This window comes from Ictidomys tridecemlineatus, chromosome 3, assembly GCF_052094955.1.
Source record: "Ictidomys tridecemlineatus isolate mIctTri1 chromosome 3, mIctTri1.hap1, whole genome shotgun sequence".
NCBI lineage: Eukaryota > Metazoa > Chordata > Mammalia > Rodentia > Sciuridae > Ictidomys > Ictidomys tridecemlineatus.
In genome coordinates this window covers 96,751,898-96,770,526 of record NC_135479.1, presented here as the reverse complement: position 1 = coordinate 96,770,526, position 18,629 = coordinate 96,751,898, and the positions used below count along the sequence as shown (strand labels likewise).

Below are 18,629 nucleotides of genomic sequence, written 5' to 3'. Positions count from 1 at the left end.
ATAAAACAGGCTTGGGTGGACTTTTTGGCAGGGAGAAGAAAGCAGTGAGATCACTCCTGGGCATGGCTTTTAGGAGTGATCAGCACCAAGTTCTTGGAGACACTGCCACTTAGGGTCACAGCGGAGCTTAGCAGCTACCTCCCTCCCACTCCAAGGATGCCCAGGCCTCCCTGAAGGTCTCCAGCCCCTAGCCATGGTTCCCTGCCATGGCTGGTTGTGCGTCTGCACCTGGGCAGATGCGCCAGCTGGGATTCTGACATCTCCAGGGCAGACTGGGCGCACAATGACTCTGCCATGTGTGGCCTTGTTAAAACAAAGAGGTTCCTTTTGGCCTGTCCCATTTCCCTGGACTTTCTGGCACTTGCAGTGACCCAGGAATGAGACACCAAAGATGAAAGCTGTCTAGTGCACAGTCTAGTGCTGAGGGTCTGCATCTCCATGAGGTTCCAGGCCTGGCCCTGGCCTCATCCTCAGGGACCTTGGTCTCCAGCAGTTCTTCCTTCCTCAGATTGACCTCCCCGAGGTGCTCTGCTGCCAAGGGTTGTGAGCTGTAGGGAGGGGCTCCCCTTTGCCATGCTTCCAGAGGGCTGGGACATTCCTGCCCAGAGCCGCCATCTCCTGAGTGTTGACTCCTTTTTTTTTATTTGAGTACCAGGGATTGAACCAGGGGCACTCAATCACTGAGCCACATCCCCAGCCTTTATATATATTATTTTGAGAAAGGGTCTCTGTAAGTTGCTTTGGGCTTTGCTAAATTGCTGAGACTGACTTTGAACTTGCAATCTTCCTTCCTCAGCCTCCAGAGCCGTTGGGATTACAGGCCTGCACCACCACGCCCTCTCGTATTTACATAAGGTCATCTCATTTAATTCCCCCAAGGACCCGATTTTCATTCCACAAGAAAGAAACTCCCCCACCTGGACAGGGGACCCAGCTGAGGGTAAAGCAAAGCTATGGGACAAAAGATGGCACCCGGGTTTGGTCTCAGGCATTGCTGTGTCTTTGATTTTTCACAGATGTTGCTATTGAAATTCTAGGCCTCCCAATGAACAAGTGGCCCCCGGGGTCCCTAACTGGGCTGGCCTGGAGTGGCGCATGCTCCAGCTGCAGAAACATCAACCAGTCCACCTACCGCCAGCGGCATCAGCAACTCTCTTGGGTTTCCCCAAGAGAAACCCAAATACAGGGGAGTTAGAGGGAACCATTGCACAGATGATCCTCAACCCACAGTGAAGATTCATCCTGAAAAACTCACCCTAAAGTAAGAATAGCATAGGTCAAAACTGCATTTAGTACCCACAGCCTAAGAATATCCGGGTGGTTGTGTAGCTGGTGAAGCTGTGGTCCCTGGATTCTGTGGGTGCATTTGGAGAGCACCCTCCCCAGTTGGAGGCAAAAGATCAAAATTCAGAATTCACAGTATGATTCCTACTGAATGCATTTCAGGCCATTGTAAAGTAGAAAAATCCTAAGTTGAATCACCATCATAAGTCTGGCACCATCTGTGGTTTTAAATGTTGGCAATTGAATTAAAGAATAAACAAAGCAAACCTGGCTTAACATCCTGCAGGTGAAACAAGCCTGTGGGCTGACAGGAAACTTCCTGGCCAGGCTTTCCCTTTAGGTGTGAAGGTTCAGACGTGGGGGAGAACAAGACCCAGTCTTTTATTGTTGGGTTTTTGTCCCATGAAATATACATTCTACTAAAATGTATTTAAAATATCAAAATAGAGAACAAAGTTATAAAAATTGCAAATGCTTATGTGATTTTGTTGCTAAGCATAATTTGCATGTTAGTACCCCCCCCCTTCTGTATGGAAGACAACTTAGTGACCTAAGACCAGGGTACACCTCATCTGTTTCCTGTGTGGCTGTGGTGGCACTGTTACTCCACAGGTGTTCAGAAGGAAACTGAGGTCAGGACCAACCCGCGATCACGTGACCATACACAACAGAGCCTAACATCCAGTAGGGCCTCCGTACTCTGTCTGTCCTTACGTTCTGACTTTTTGTTGTCATTCAATAAATCTCAGATTTTACTTTCTCCCACCAATACTGCTCCAGGAATGACCGTTCCTCACTCAGAGCCACGGCATTTCTTTTCTGAGTCAGCTCTGGTCATTAAATAGAAAGGAGGTCACAAATGCCCTTTAAACTGGCCTCAAGCTTTTCATAAGGTACTAAGGATGGTTCTGAGCTCTGTGCTGTGCTTCTGAGTTTAAGCGGGGAAACAAGAAGCCCTTGCAGATGGTGGCAGCCTTTTGTGTGTGGAGAGGTGGCTGAGGTGTGTTTTGGAGGCAGAGCTCCCTGCCTGTTGGACTCCAGCTGAATCAACAAAGGGGCCACTCCTGGATCTATGAACCAACGTCCTCCCAGGGCTCTCTTCCAGACATGCGTCACTCAGGGCCCTGTGCCTCTGGGATGGGTCACCACCAACTCCTTTGCCCTATGGTTCTTGCAGGACAGCCCTCTGCTCTTCCTACAGCCTTCTGATGCTAACTGGTTCCTTCTTGAAAGATCCCAGCCCCTTTGCCTGTGAGAAACATTGCAAAACACTTTTATTCAAACACATTTGTGAGGCAATTGTTACCTTATGCTTAACAAGTCCTTGTCAAGAACAGGAGAAAATGAGAACAAAGGGGGCCCTTCCTCTGGAGAGGACAAGGGCCTCACACAGGACATAAAAAGCAGAGAGCACAGCACTCGCCTGCTTCATCTCCTCTCCACCTGCCGTGGAGTCAGTGCTGAATGTGATGCCTGATTGTGGGGAGTGCGACATACAGCAGCCAGGGCAGGCGTGGAGGCCATGGCTGGACCTGATGCCCAGCTGTGCCAGGTCAAGCATGGTCAAGGACAAATTCTGTGGCCTCTCCCCACTTCAGCCATTCACCCCTTAGAGGTAAAGCTCAGAGGAAACCACCAAGCGGCTAGCCTCCATTCTCTCCTCTGTCCTCATGGTGAGACCTCTGGATCCAGCCCCAGGACTCATGACTTGTAGGGGCCTGGCCAGGATCCAGGTCTTTCAGATTCCAACATTCAGCTCTTTCTGTGACAGAGTCCCCTGCTTCTCAAACTATCAGTGACGCAGACCCAGCAGGAGAAGAGAATGTCCACTTGCAATCATTTGCCAGGGCTGCTGTAGCAAATCATCACAAACTGGTGGCTTAGAACAACGGAAATGTGCAGGAGTCCTGGAGGCCAGAGGCCCAAAACCAAGGTGATGGCTGGAGGCCTCCTGCAGGCCCTGGGGAGGAGCAATAGGCGCCTCCCCAACCCCTGGCCGGGTGTGAAGCTATGGCGCCCCCACCACCCATCTCCACCTGGCCTCTGTTCTCCCCGTGCACGTCGGTCCCAGCTTCACCTCTGTATGAAGATACCAGCCCCCCTGGATGGGGGGTCCACCCTTCCCCACAAGGACCTTACCTAAACCTAGCTAATTACTTCTGCAATGACCCCATGTCCACAGAGGTTCATACTCTGAGGAACTGGAGCTTGGAGTCTCAGTTATGGTTTGGATGTGAGGTGTTCCCCCAAAGCTCACGTGAGACAAAGCCAGAAGGTTTGGAGGAGAAATGATCAGCTTATAGCCTTAACCTAATCAGAGAATTACTCCCAGAGGGGATTAACTGAGTGGTGCCTGGAGGCAGGTGGGGTGTGGCTGGAGGAAGTGGTTCATTGGGAGTGTGGCCATGGGGTATGTCATTTTTTAAAATATTTTTTAGTTGTAGTTGGACACAATATCTTTATTTTATTTACTTATTTAATTTTATGTGGTGCTGAGGATCAAACCCAGGGCCTCACACACACTAGGGGAGTGCTCTACTGCTGAGCCACGACCACAGCCCCAGGGTATGTATTTGTATCTAGCAAGTGGAGTCTCTCTGCTTCCTGACCATCAGGTGAGCCACTTCCCTCTGCCACCATGACATTTAGCCTCACCTCCAGCCTGAGGATTGGAGCCGGCCTTCTGTGAACTAAGGTATCTGAAACTGTGAGCCCTCAAATAAACTCTTCCTCCTCTACAATTGTCCTGAATGGGTATTTTAGTCACAGCAGCAAAAAAAATCTGACTAAAACACAATACGTTTTGTGCGGACAGGATTTGGCCCATGACACCCGCCACTTGAGGGGTCTAAGGAGCTCTCTCTGGCACCTGCCTCAGGAAAAAATGTTGGTGAGGCCTCAGGCTTTAAGATCCCTGCAAGCTGAATGTTCACCCATGTGATTACCCAGAAGGCTGAGTGGGATGAGTGGTCCAGAAAGCTGCTCCAGCTGGTCCTCGAGGTTCAGAACACCACTGCCAAGTGCCAGCCATCGCCACCTCATGTCCTGAAGGACGTCCCCAGCAAGACGAGAGCTCTGAGGACCAGAGGCCACTGCGGGAACACCTTTAACCATGTGAGTGTGAAGAACACAACACAGGCCCACACAGGCGGCCACGTGAGTGGAATGCAGGGAGAATCTGGAAGCAGAGCAGGCCAGGAACAGCAATGGCGGGGCCCTGCTAGACCACACAGCGGGTTTTTTCCTTCCTCTCTTTCCTCTATAAAGAAAGTCAGCATTGGCCAAGCACAGCTCACCCTGTTTCCCCAACACAGTGCCTTCTGAAGAACTTGCTTTTGAAGTGCAGGTGCTGTGGTGTCTGGGGACAAAGACGATGTCCGTGGTAGCAACAGGCTGCCTAACGTGCTGGTGGGATTCGTGTCTTTCTGTGACAGTGGCGGTGCCTGCAGTAACAGAACTGACAAGCACATAACCACAGCCCTACTGTTCTTTTATTTCCCAAGAAATAACACTTTCAAAAGTGACGAACGACTCTGACAAAGGACTCCCCAGCAACCGGAAAGAGAGGACTCAAGTGGCAGAAAGGGACTCTCACCATGGGTAGCTGTCACCCTACTTGGCTCATGACACAAAAGCAGGTGGAGCTGAGGCACTTTCTCATCCTGAGCATCTGCCGCCAGCTCAGGGGACATGTGCTCAGCTGGGACCAGATGGGCAGGGCTGGATGGGCAGCCCAGGGACCTGGCATGTGGGAAGTGGGGGAGGAGCCCCCAGAGGCCACAGCTTTCCTTCCTTTTCCTGCTTCTCTCTCAGGAGACTTACAACTATTCCAAAGGCATCTGCAGTCCACCTTGTAGAAAGACCCACAGTGAAGGGTGGCCCCCAAGGTCAGTCCAGGTGCAAACCTGGGGACCATCTGACCTGTGGTTATTTAGGAGCAGCAACAAGCTGTGCTCTGGTGCAGCCGCAGGTCACCAGGTTCTAGAAGCTGTGCTAAGCGGGCACTGAGGTGAGCACAAGTCATGCACGTGGGGTGCAAGGTTAGCAAAGCCCGTGGCCAGAACTTTGAACAAAGCATGTGACCACAGAGAAGGGGGTCTGCAAGGGAGGGAGGATGGACAGATGCCCAGATCCAGAGCCTGAGGGGAGGGCCGGCCCCTCCAGCCAGAGAGACCCTGGCTGGGGACTGAAGTGGCAGTTTCCATCACTAGGGAGATGAGCTTCCTCAGAGGCATGGCAATTTCATCAGGCTTCTCCATGGCTTGGATGCTGCTTCATGAGGTCACCCCACTCTCCATCCTGATTCCATCACTGCCACGGCTGTGGCAGTCACCCCACCCACCCACCCCAATCATCCTGGGAATGGAAGGTATCCACCAGGGAGGGGTGGCTAGCACTTTGCCTCCGGACACCAGCATTTCACAGAGGCAGAAGCTGTAAATGATTGCTGAAGGCTGTGCCCATCTCTAGCTCTCACTTGTAGAGCCAGGCAGGCTCACAGCCCCCTCCCCAGGCCACAGAGTCATCCCCTTGGCAGCTGAGACAGCCACGGGAGGCCAGACTCAGGCCACGCCTGGAGCCCGAAGGCCCAGGGCCCCATATACACTCTGTACCATATTCCATGCTGCTGGGCCCACTCCAAAGCCTGTTGAGCTCTGGGAGCAGGCAGGACGGAAAGCACCTACTCTGTAGCCTGAGTCCTGAACACTCAGGGTGATCGCTCCAATGGCTTGTTAATTCCCAGGAAAGAGAAAAGCCTAGTTCCTGGATCAGAGAGTGGAGGAGCGGAGCCCAGTGTCCCCAGCATGCAGCTGGGCGTGGTGCCTGCTGGTGCCACTGCCTACAGTTCATCCTGTTCCCCTCAGTGTTCTCAGAAGCCAGTGAGGCTCCTAGAGCTAGATGAGACCGAGCCACAGGGAAAAAGGCCAGCCCAGTGACAGTCCTAAAGGTCCCTAAGTGGAAAATGGGCCAAGCAGTGAGACGCTGTATTCAAATGCATTCAAGAGACTCTCCTTTCCCCAGACCAGCTAGGGCAGGGCGCCATGTTTTCAATAGTCCTGGTGACTATTTCCATCCCTTCGTGGCTGTGGCCTTCTCTCTTGCCCCTGAAAGCAGTGGCATCCCCACCCCACCCCAGGGACATTTGAGACCTTCTGGAGCCAGTTTCAGTTGTCACAAATGGAGATTCTACTGGCATCTAAGGGTAGAGACAGGGACACCATGAACATCCTAAGAGGCACGTGACAGCCCCACGGTAGGATAATCAGACCCTAGATGCCTAATGGCCACAGTGACTGAGAATCCTGACTGTCGAGTTGAGTGGATGAGCTCTAGTGGCTCTCCTCTCCGTCTACATGCATCATTTTCTAAATGTCTAGCCCCTCTGAGGCATCATCCCACCCCAGCAAGGAGAGCGAAAGGGGCCTTCGCCCCCTCAGAGTTCACTGAGACAGGCAGCAGCAACCAGCCAGAGGCAGAAAGGTGCAATGGAGGGTAATGCAGGTGGCTCAGGGTGCAGCACTCACCAGCACACACAAGACACTGGGTCCCATCCCCACCACACACCAAAAATTGTCAGGGACACCTAAAGAAACTAAAAATAAAAACAAGGCCAAGCCTGTTGTACTTGCTGGGAATGGAGAATTAAGAGGAGTGGGGAGTGGGGAGAGTACAGTGACCCAGAAGGAGTAGATGCAGGTCAAAGAGCAGAGAGGACTGAGAGGGGCCCCAGCTGCCCCTCCACTTATCCAATAGTGTTCCCTGAAATGAGCACCACAGGCCTCCAGGCGTACAAAGGTCGAGAAGGCCACTCCCCACAGCCCCAGCACCTGCGCTGAGCCAGGGCAAGCAGATCCTACCCACAAAAACAACCTGGAGAGGACAGCACGCATGCGTCCTGATGCCAGAGACAGGAGGAGCCCGCTGCACATGGAGCAGGGCTGGAGCTGTGCCTGGGAACAGCTGAGCTTACCCACTGCAGGCTGCAGCAGAGGCTCAGCTACCTGCTAGCAAGAGTCTCCAAAAGAGGGCCTGCCTGTCTTGTAGCCACTCAACTACCTGTGCTTCATCCTCTCTCCTTCCCATCTCCAGGTACTGAAACCATATCTACTTTTGTTTTTCCAGTACTACAGCTTGGGCCCAAGAGTGCTCTGCCACTGAGCGACACCTCCAGCCCTGTTTAGTTTTTATTTTGAGACAGGTCTCACTAGGTTGCTTATAGCCTCGCTCGGTTGCCTAGACTGGCCTCAAACTTGTAATCCTCCTGTCCCAGGCTCCCAGAGAAGTAGGATCACAGGTGTTCACCACCACACCAACTCTAAGGAGGAACCACTCACAGTGTAGACCCTTGTGGGCCTTCATGGCAAGATGACCAACATCCCTAAGGTTCAAGAACAACGCTAGTGATTAAAACTCACCGGCTGTTTTCTCTTCAAACTATCTACTCCAAAAACTATCCGGATGAGAAACCACACACTTTGAAGATGCACTAGTACTTGAATAACCCCATCATTTTCTCTCTTCACTAGGGCTGCTAACTAATAAGTAGTCATATGGACTACCCCGTGTGTGCCTTCTCCTCCGACAATCCAGCAACAGAAAGGTCAGCAGCCAGACACAGAAAGAGGAGAAGGGTCTGGGATAAACACAGACAGCCTAATCAACCATGAACAAATCCAAGAGTTGATTGAAAGTGCTTTGTCACGGGCAGAAGTGAGGCCCCTGGCCTCAGAGAAAGGCGAGAAAGGTTGGAGGTCCCGTCAGCTGACCACAGAAGCCATCCTGCTGGAAATGTCAGAAGGAGACTCAAAAGTTGAAGCAGGAGGGAGGGGGAAGCCAGCCCTGGGGGGTTTTCTAGGGAACCTGGCAAACAAACGTTCCCTAGAAAGATGACAAAAATGTAGCTCAGTAAGAAAGGAAGACGCTGTTCAGAACACGTTGATGACTGGAGAATGGGTCACCCCCAGGCCTTCAGCGTGTCCAGCCTGTCAGCTCTGGTTTCAGGCTCCTCAGGGCATGGGGAAAACTTGTTTATTTGAATTACATCAATGTCCTTCACTTGCATCTAAAAAATCAAGTTCCACTATGTTGGTACATGAAAGGGAGTTTAGATGAAGGAGACCCCTGGACTCTGTCCCTGTAGTCACTTTCTTTGTAAGCCCAAATGCCCAATCAAAGGATGCCTTCTCAATGCCATGGGTCATATTTATGAAACAAAAGAATCTGGAAACTTCAGCAATATCCGTATCCAAATGTATCCAAGCCTGTTTATGTTTTTAATTGACAGATTTAATTTTAATTGACAATTTTATTATTTTTTTTAAAGAGAGAGAGAAAAAAAACTTTGTAAATATTTATTTTCTTGTTTTTTAGTTTTTGGCGGACACAATATCTTTGTATGTGGTGCTGAGGATTCAACCAGGGCCGCACGCATGCCAGGCGAGTGCACTACCGCTTGAGCCACATCCCCAGCCCCTTAACTGACAATTTTAGAAGAACTAATCTATGGTTCAGAAAAACTGCATGTGTTCAGGTCATACTTAAGAGTATTTTGCAAGCCATTAAAGTAATTTGATATCATGCAAGATATGTCTCAACTGGGGAATGAAATTGATCAAATTATACTAGGTGCATGTACGAATACCACAATGCGTTTCAGTTTTATATATAAATATAATGCATCAATTTAAAAGTAAATAATATATATATATAATATAATATATATATATTAAAAAATTGAAAAAGATGTGTCAGCCATGAATACTACCAGAATTAAATCAGGGAAAATGATTCATTAAAATCAAAAAAGTCTGCAGCCTGAAAAGGTCTGCAGAAGAATTCTGATTCCATTAGAAAACCATTTTTAGGACAGTCTTGCCATTCCCTAATGGCTCATGTAATATGGTCTGGTTTTACTCCAATTCAAGATGCAACTCAATAAAACGTCTTAAACTTCATTAAGGCAAAGGTTTCTTTCAATGGTATCAAGCATTGATGGCTAGCAGAATTCTCGGCAGGCAGGAGAACTTGAACTTCCAAGCCTTCTGATTTTGTATGAAGCTGCTCTCATCTCTGCACCAGATGGCTCCTCCAGCTCAGCCTAGTTTGTTGCAGGAACATGTCAATGGGCTGAATAATTTCTATTCTAGGCTAATTTGTAGAGGAAGACAGTTGTGCTGCTTTCCTTCAATCCTTGAGGTTTAAAAAAAAAAAAAAAGAAGCTAACTAAGGGCCCTTCACCTGGAGGAGATGGCTTTTTAGGTATGTGGAAATTACTAAGAACACAATTTGCCCTTGAGATTGTCACATGAGAGCAATGTGGAACGAGGATGGCAAAGAGGAAACAGTAACTCAGACACGTGAAAATGTGTTGCTATTTCCAAGGCTGGGTGAGCCTTTTCCCAGCTTGTCTTTGTCGTGAAAAGCCACTAACTCCAGAACATCGTGATTGCTGAGGATGATGAAGGACACACGCCCCACGTATAGCAAAACCGTTGCGTGGTAAGGAAAATAAGAACACCAGGGGTCTTTTCTTCTTCTTCTTCTTCTTCTTCTTCTTCTTCTTCTTCTTCTTCTTCTTCTTCTTCTTCTTCTTCTTCTTCTTCTTCTTCTTCTTCTTCCTATTTATTAACATTCACACGGCGCTGTGTACTTTGGTTGCCATGGTCGTGTGGTGTCTGATGTCACGGGCCTCATAACATCACAGAGGCGGGGGAGGCAGGAGGAGCAGCGGGCCTGGTCCCAGGAGCTGCTGGAACAGCCCCCTCTGGCGCCTCCTGCTGCAGCTGCCTGCCCCCTAGTGGACGGCAGGAGAAGCGCGGGAGTCCTTCGCAGGTCTCGCAGGGTGATCTGCGGCTCCCCTGTACTCTGCCTCCTCCAGCGCTGTTCTCAGGCACCGCCTGCTTCCCAGAGTTGGGCGTCTCCTTGAATATCCTGGAGCGCCTCCATTCAGTGTCTTTTTCCCTAGGACTTGGATCCACCCGTGACTGTCCTGCTCTCCAACTTGTGGCCCTTGCCCTCCACAGTCCTACCCAAGATGCTCCTTTCCTGGGAGTACAAATTACTCCTTGAGTCGTGCAAACCGTAAAGAACCAACAGGGTACCTTGCTTGCCACATGCTGCCATCACAGAAGCCCTTGTGTTCCCAGAGCAAACTCCATAGCTCCTCCTAACCCATCAGGGACCCACCAGGTGCCAGGTCCTGAACTGGCCCCAGAGACAGGGAAGAACCTGGAGGAGCATGTGGGTCAGGGAAGGGACAGGGCATGCTTGGTCACTAAGGGCCACAGTCCATGATCCTGCAGGAGGATCAGTGCCAAGCCACGGGGAGTGGCCAGCCCAGTGGCTACTTTGTTCAAGTGACTCAGGTAGATCAATGAGGCCAGGCCGGCACAGGCTGTGCCTGCACACACCTCTAGAATGCCCTGGCATGCTGGGAGCCGCTGATGTCACAGGGTATTTTCATCCCTGCCCTGTCCTAGTGTCCTGTCAGCTCCACGGGTGTTGATGAGAGGAGGCGCCTGGCTGGCACTTATCTCCCACTGGCACTGCCAGGCTCCTGCCAGGCTCACACCCACCCTTCCTTAATGCTTCTGAAACCGTGTTTCCCATGTTGCTGATTCACAGACATGGAAGTCCCGAGAAAAAGGGTGATAATCCGAGTGACTCAGAGCCTCCCTAGGCTCCGTGGCCTGTGCTCAGACCTGTACTTGAGAAGCTGCGGGCAGGACTCTTCCTCTCTGCTGGAAGGAAGCAGAGGACGCTCCTCTGGCCTCCTGGCTCACAGCCACTCTGGTGCAGACAAAGGCCTCCCCCCAACCTGGCAGGGGAGCACCTCAGGGGATCCTGTGTGAAGGGTCCTCACCTCCAGCCCTATCAGGTCCTTGGTCCTGGGAGAACAGGATTTGGAAGTGAAACCGTCAGGCAGGCCCCAGACCCTCTATATGTAAGATTTCTGAACAAATGAGACAATTATTTGCAAGCTACAAAACTGTAGGCAGATATTCTCCCCCAGGAGGGGCAAGGACCACCCGACAGGCACATGGGTCACTGCTCCACCACAGACTCACTGAAAACTCTTCCACACCTGACGCAGCAACACCAGCAGGGGTGGCCGTGTCAATGGCGGCCACCACGTGCCAGAGAAGCCTGGCATTCTGCAGGGAAGGCTGGCTCGGTGGGCAGAGCAGTATGCCCAGGGTCAAGGCTGCAGGGGCCATGCTGGATGGTGGCAACACAAACCCACGGTGCCCTGAGGAAGGGACCCAGAGGTGTCTGAAGCCCTCAGTCCTTCCTCCCCTCCCAGAGGAGGCCAGCAGTAGTGGGCAGGGAGAGTGCTGGTGTGGCTGGGTGGGGAAAGTAAGTGGCACAGTCCCACTCTTGTGACCTAAAACCCTTGGTCTTCCCTGCAGCCGTTGCATCCTGGATGGTGGGAGTTACGGGGAACTGTAAAGGTTGCTCTCTTCACAGCTGTCACCAGCCTACAGAAGCTCCAACAGGTGTTTCAGGAAGACCAGCTTCGGGTCCCATCAGATTCTCATTTTAACTGCATTCCTCAGCCTTCCCTCTGCGCACCCTCAACGGCACCCATAATTCATTTATTCATCCAGCAAGTATTAACAGAATGCTTGCTCTTCACCAGGTCACACCAGTGCCCGGGAATGCAATATCAGCAAAGACATACCTGGTTCCTACCATCTCGGATCTTGCCCAATAGAGAAGATGACTTTGGCCAAACACAGTGAACATGACATTGCCACGTGTGGCACTGGGTCTGCAATGAGGGGACTTGATTTAATCAGGGGAGTCAGGGAGGTCTCTGGGGAAATGATGAGTGAAATGAAATCTGTAGGAACGAGAGGATTAGCTGGGCCCAGTGTGTCCTGTGTGTCCCCAAGGGCGGGAAAGGACACGTGTATCCAAGGCCATGAAAGACGGCCAGCGTGGCTATAGGACAGACAGCAAAGAAGGGGAAACCCTCCATGAGACTCCACAGACCCCGTGCAGGGGGCCCCTCAAGTGCGGAGGTGGAGGGGCGACAAGACACACAGTGGACTTCCGATCTGTGAGGAACTGTCTAGAAAAGCCCACAAGCCAACTTCATTAACCTGCTAGGAAGCCATTCACTACAGGTGAGCTGGACTAAGAGAAGTGCAGCCGAGGGGCCGGAGGGGACGGAAGGGAGGTCCTGACAGCTGTCGGTGATGGAGGAGGTTTACAACGCATCCCAGACCTGCTGCCCGCCCCTCCTCACGACTCCATCCCCCCACTTCTCAGGCTGTCCAGGCACCTCTCCTAGGGACAGCTCCCTTGGCTTTCTCTAAAAACGAAGGAAAGAAATGCCCCAGACGCCTGGGATAGTTCAGCTCCAAGGTCATCAATGGAAATGATGTCAACTCAGATTACAGGACTGTCAACTTTCAAGCTCCTGTGACCTTAACTGATGGGCCAGGGGCTGGGATCAGGCCAGCCGGAGGCTGCCTCGGTGTTTGGTCTGCTCACAGTGCTCAAGGTGCTCGCGCTGTCCAGCCAGCACCACAGCCTTCCACCAAGTGCCCAGAGGATGTGACATGAGAGAGGACAAGTCACCAGATGCCCCCTTCTGCCTAGAAGCTTTGCTTACAAAACGGTCTCTGATCCATCCCAGGAGTCGTGTCTTAGCACAGGGTCCCACAGGCGACAGAGGTTGTGGGGTGCAGACTTGATCTCCACTGTGGCAGCATCCAGATGGTGGAAGCTTCAAAACGGGGGTGCCACCCTCATGCTGTCAATCAGGAGTAAAAAGCAAAAGGGCCTAAAACAACAAGCCTCTGTCAATTCGTAGTTTCTGTGGATTAGAACCAGGTATAGCTGAGTGATCCTCTGGCCCAGAGTCTCACAGGCTGTAATCAAGGTATCACCCAGGGCAAAGGCCAACTCCAGGTTCCACTGAGTGGAGACCACACTGTAGGTCCATCACGTGGCTCTGATCAGGAGACCAGCTCTGGGGCCGCGTGGGCCACTCTGTGGAGTCTCAGCATGGCAGTTGACACGCAGAAGACCTTACGTGATCTGACCCCTGAAGCCACAAGCCATCATGATCTCTGTGCTCTGTTTGCATAAATCCAGGTCCACCTAGGTCCACCCAGCCCACACAGAGGGGGGGTTGCCTATGAGGCACCCACCACATGTGCCAAGAGCTAAGTAAGACCCCATCTTGGCATTACCCATTCTGCATCAGTTATCGGGACCTAGAATTTCACTGCATGTTGGTGCGTCTGCACCTATGGGTGCACTCTGGTCCCCAGACCCTTGAGGAGCAAGGTGGTCTGCTCTGCCTCTCTTCCCAAGGGAGTTGTACAGCCCACCTGGCACTCAGGGTATGAGATAGAGTCACCCAAAACCTGCCTGTGGGGGAAGAGAAAGGTGGGAAGGTAGGCAGGGCAGGATGGGGAAGCCAAACTGAAGAAAGAAAAGGTCACATGCCACCTGCCAATGATAAAGGCATCTGAGTGGAGCTCCGTGTCCTGGCTGGCAGCTCACACATGGTGCTGACTTGCCCAGCTTGGCAACGCCCCTGGTGTTCCCACAGGCAACTGAAAATAGCCAGCATTCACCCAGAGGGAGTGCTCCTAAAATAAGCAACTACTGGGAGCCGTTCCTCCCGCTCATTCAGGCGAGCAGAACGCAATTATTTTGCTGAAATTAGATACAAATTAAGCTGCCACTTCCGGAACGCTTTCTCCTTTACTATATTACAAAAAAGAAACTGATTCGTGAACTCTTACTGTTTGGATCTTGCGTCTTGATCTCTGAGAGAATATCTACAAAGACAGATTATTTATATTAATCTTTTGTCAGAGCAAATTCCTTCACAAGCTGGGTTTTCTGATTTCAGACCTGGCCTTAGTTGCTATGGATACACAGTGACAGGCCAATTAAAGAATGGAGGAGGGTTTCAAATGAGACATACTCAGTGTCCAGGGTGGAGCAGGGGCTGGTGGACACTTGTCCCCTGGATGCATGTGAACGGTGCTTCTCCCACATGTTTAATAGTGCTCTGAAAACAGTCTCAGGTTTTATATCCATTGGGAGACAGAAGTTCTGCTGGGTTTTAGGAAGACAATAAACAAAAATGAAAATAAACCATACTAGTGACTGATGATGTGGGGGTCCTCCCTCAAACTTGACTAGAGATGACTGGCATACAGATAACGGGGGTAATGGGGCAAGGTGGGGTGCATTCTTCTGTGAAGGAGCCCTGGATCCTGCTATCTTGGGGAGCCAGATCTGCTTTGACCTGCCTGGGAAGAAGTAGGTGGATTCCCAAGAGCTCAGCTGTGCTGGGTGGGAACAGGCTGGGATGTTTCCCCACAACTTTGAATTCCAATTTCCCTTTGCAGAAGGTGAAGATTACTTTCTTTTTATTGTTGTGGACATTAGTCATGGATGAGGCATGTTCAAGATTCCCCACACATTCCCATTCTCCATCCTTGTTCTGATCTAGTGAATCATAAGTATGGCACCGTAAATGAAGGTCTTTGCAGATAAAGTTTCCTCCTTGGGGGAGGTTTTCTTTTGGGGAGGTGGGGGTGCATGTATCCATAATTCTCCAAAATGCTAAAAGGTCACCGAAGCACATCTTAAGGATGGTGAATCCCTACAACCTCATTTTTAATGTTAGGGGTGATTTTATTTCTAACTTTAAAAATTATTTTCGGTGTCTCCTTTTCTGACTCTTAGGGCTTGGGAAGAAAATGAAAGGGAGTTAAGTGAAATCAAAGTAAACTGGGTGATCTTAAATGCACTGATGTCAGCAGCATCCCCATGCAACTCAGGACACCTCCCACAGCAAGTCTCCCTGGGGGGGTGTGGAGTCCAGCCCGCATTTATTCTGTCAGGCACAGGGTCTAGTGAAAAATTAAAAAGCAACCGCTGTTCCTGTACTGTCTGCCTTCCCAGCACTCGCCATAAACTGAAAAATTCCCTTCCAAGAAGCAGGACTTCCTTTGAAGTCCTAAAAGACAAATAGCACCCGGAACAAGGAACAGGAGAGCTGTCCCTGCACAGGCTGGGTCTAGGGCAGCTGCCAGAAGGGCCTCCCTTCTCCTGGCTTCCTCTGCCCCCGCTCCCACAGGCCCAGACCTGGCAAGGTCCACAGGGAGCAGCAGCCCAGACCCGCAACCTTTGGCCTTCCCTGGCACACTCCGGGGAGGGCGGGCGGACGTGCCCAGGCGCACAGGCTCCGGGCACTGGAACTTCTGGGTCAGCATCCTTCTCCCTTCCCCGATTTCCAAGTAGCATGCACAGTGCATGGGTCTCAGGAGGTGCTCCCCGACAGTAGGCATGAGGTCATCAAACAAGCGGGCCCTGCACCTTCGCGTCTCCTCGCCTGACCTCGCTCAGCTTGGCAGCCCCGGAAAGCCACAGCCCAGGTTTTCACATTCAACAAGAACTGCAGGAAGGATCGCCACCCCGGAGGCCTTCGGAGGCGGTGCCCCTGCCCGAGCAATGGGCACTCCCTTGACACTCATCACCACCCTGGAGACTACTACAGTAGGGTGTCTGCGAAAGATGCCTAGGGAAACACCAGAAGCCACCCGCCTGGCCTTGCCTGGGACACAGAATGGGATGCAACTGGGCTTGACTTGATTGGCAAAATTGCCTGCCTCCTAGCAGGATGGCTTTGGCGATGCAGGTGACCTCTTTGTGTCCTAGCTTCCTCCAGGGCAAAATGGAAGGGGAAAGGACCTACCTGCTAGGGTCCTCGAATTGAAATGCATCAAGGTACCCATTGCTTAGCAAGACTGACTCTGAAAGGCACTCACATAAACATTCGTGCCTGTGTTTGAGAAGCAGGAAGTGCTAGGCACGCTGGCCATCAGGAGACAAGCACTAGTTTCCAAACAGAAGTCATGAGGACAGCAGTGCGTTTTCTCCTGGTACAGGCTTTGGCAGCAGCAAGCAACCTTGTTCCTGCAGGGCAGTCAAAGGAGGACAGGCCTGCTTGTCTTCCCTCCAGCCACTCTGTCCCTTCCCCTCCCAACTCTGATTGTGACTCTGACTCACGGCTGCAGAGAGACACCCCACCTCCTACTGGGTAAAATGTGTGGGGCCATGGTCTAAGTCGTGGAGTAAGTCATGCTTCATCAGGGGCCTCTCTCCTCTTGTCCTGTGTGGGAGGCACAGGAAGGAGGAAGCGGGTGAGTATGTAGGAAGGAATGGAGGATGAGTGACTGGTGCGCCTGCCTGGAACCTTCCGGCCTGGAGCAGTGCTGACTCCCTTGTGCTAATGAAGGAGCAGAAAACCACAGAGGCAGGCGCCATGACATTCAAGCTCTCACCTCGAGAGAACATCCTGTATGTACATCACCTCTCTCCTCCTGCTCAGGACTGGGCTTGGTAGACTAGAACCTGAGGTCTAGCAGCTATGCCCAAGGCCCGGCACGAGGCCAGGCCTTCCCTTTCTCCCAGCACAGGGACACAGAAGCCACACAGCACCCTCCTACCCCCACCCCTCTATACCCTTCAGGGTTGATGACCAGACATTGAAAGTCTTCACAGGCTCAGGCCTTGGTGAGTGCCCTGCTGTGTCCAGCATTAACCCTTGGGTGACAGATTGTGGGGAGCATGGGATGGATATCCCAAGGGAGGGGCAACAGAGAATGCTGGGAACCCAGGGCAGCACCTGTTTGGCAACTGCTCCGTGCGTATTGCAGTGTTTGACCAATAGGTCAGCTGTGGTGGCGCGTGCCTACTGAGTACCAGCTGTGCATCCAGACAGTATCTTGGCGGGAGTTCAGCAGTGTGAGACTCAGTAGCCTCTGTTCTCCGTGGGGATATGAATGATCGAACCAAGATTTAAACCCCTGCTCACTGGGTGGAAGACCAGGTTGACTGTGGACAAACCAGAGAAATCACATGTAACTGGTGCATCTGAGTTGAAATGTGACTTAAATCTGCCATCGGTCTGCTTTCCTCTGTGGTGGCTTTACTCTTGGGCACCAACTTCCAGTTTTAGCCATGGAAAAGGGCAAAGCACCTCTTTCTCAGTGGTGCCAGCCATCCTAGGGCAGGCTCTCATGGGCTCCATTCCGGCAAGAACCCATCTCTGAATCAAGCCCTGATTGGCCAGGCCAGGTCATGAATATTTTCCTCTGTGTATTTCCTCTTTTTAAAAAAAAAAAAAAAATCACCCTCTCCTAAATCCATTCCTGCTCTCATGAACTGGAAGTGGATTGAGGGGTGGAAGCTATTATCGGAAACTAGAGTAAGAGATGTTGGCAGGTAGATGAGACACAGGCTCACCCCTGCGGCCTTCTGGAACTCAGGGGGTGCCTAATGCAGTCATCCTCAAGGCCCACAGGTGCTAGGTTCCAGGACTAGTCTCCCCACTCTCCCCTCAAGGGTTCCAGAGTCTGCAACTGCTCAATTCCCTTGTGTAAAATGATGGGACATTTTCATACAACCTCATACAATGCTGTATAAAAGTGGTTATATGGTCTAGGAAATCATGACAAGAGAAAAGCACAGAGGAAAAAGATTTTTAGATATTTTCAAACCCACAGCTGGTTGAATCTACAAATGCTGAACTTTCAGGGGCAGAGGCTGACAGTAGCTCCTGGGCGTGGGATGAACCTGAGTGCGTGTCTACATATCCATCAGTGCATATAGCTAGTTTCACAGATCACACAGCAGAATTTTCACCCTCTTAAGTTTTCTTACCATACTGATTAAATTAATTTTGATACCCACAGTGGGGAATTAGAGTCAACTATATTAAATATTTAAATCTAGCATGATTTAAAGCTTGGTCCAATCTATAAATAAGTCCATTTATAATAAAGACAATCATCTTAATTTTCCTCTGCATATTTCCTCTTTTTAAAAAAAAAAAAAAAACACCCTCTCCTAAATCCAAGAAAAACTGGGTAATCAGTTATTTCTTATAGAAGAAAACCCTTTGTAATAAATAGAAAGTTTAATTATCCTGAGTACACAGAGATGGTGAAGACAACATCAGCTTTTCTTCACAGATTTTATTTTTAATGTCATAAACATTCCCATATAATTTAAAAAAAAAAAACTATCCCTAGGCAAAAGGAGATATTTATGGCCCAGGGAAAGAAAGAATCACCAATTTTCCTTTAAAATTTGTGGTCTTTTGGAAAGAGTATTATTTTCTATGTTTTGAAATTTACAATGTATAAAAATTAAATCTCAGAATTGAAAAACTCTTTGGAAAAAAATCATTAATCATGATAAAAGGAAATAAAGTCACCCTGGCCGAGTGTGAGTCAGCATTCATTCAGCAGGGAGTGGCCCTTTCTGCCTGTGGAATCCCAGGTATTCATTTATTCATTGGATTC

The 18,629-nt window shown here is 50.6% G+C and overlaps 2 long non-coding RNA genes across 4 annotated transcripts in view; one reads left to right on the top strand and one right to left on the bottom strand.

The window, feature by feature from the left end:
- Positions 1-18,629, bottom strand: part of LOC144376289 (uncharacterized) — a 109,830-nt gene that overhangs the window by 79,711 nt on the left and 11,490 nt on the right. The gene's annotated exons all lie outside the window — the stretch shown is intronic.
- Positions 7,049-16,766, top strand: LOC144376288 (uncharacterized). Of its 2 annotated transcripts, XR_013436581.1 has the most exons (3): positions 7,081-7,374; positions 7,812-7,885; positions 8,656-16,766. It is a non-coding gene; the product is annotated as an uncharacterized LOC144376288 (long non-coding RNA). The 2 variants fall into 2 exon arrangements; XR_013436582.1 differs by lacking the exon at positions 7,812-7,885 and having other exon boundaries at positions 7,049-7,374.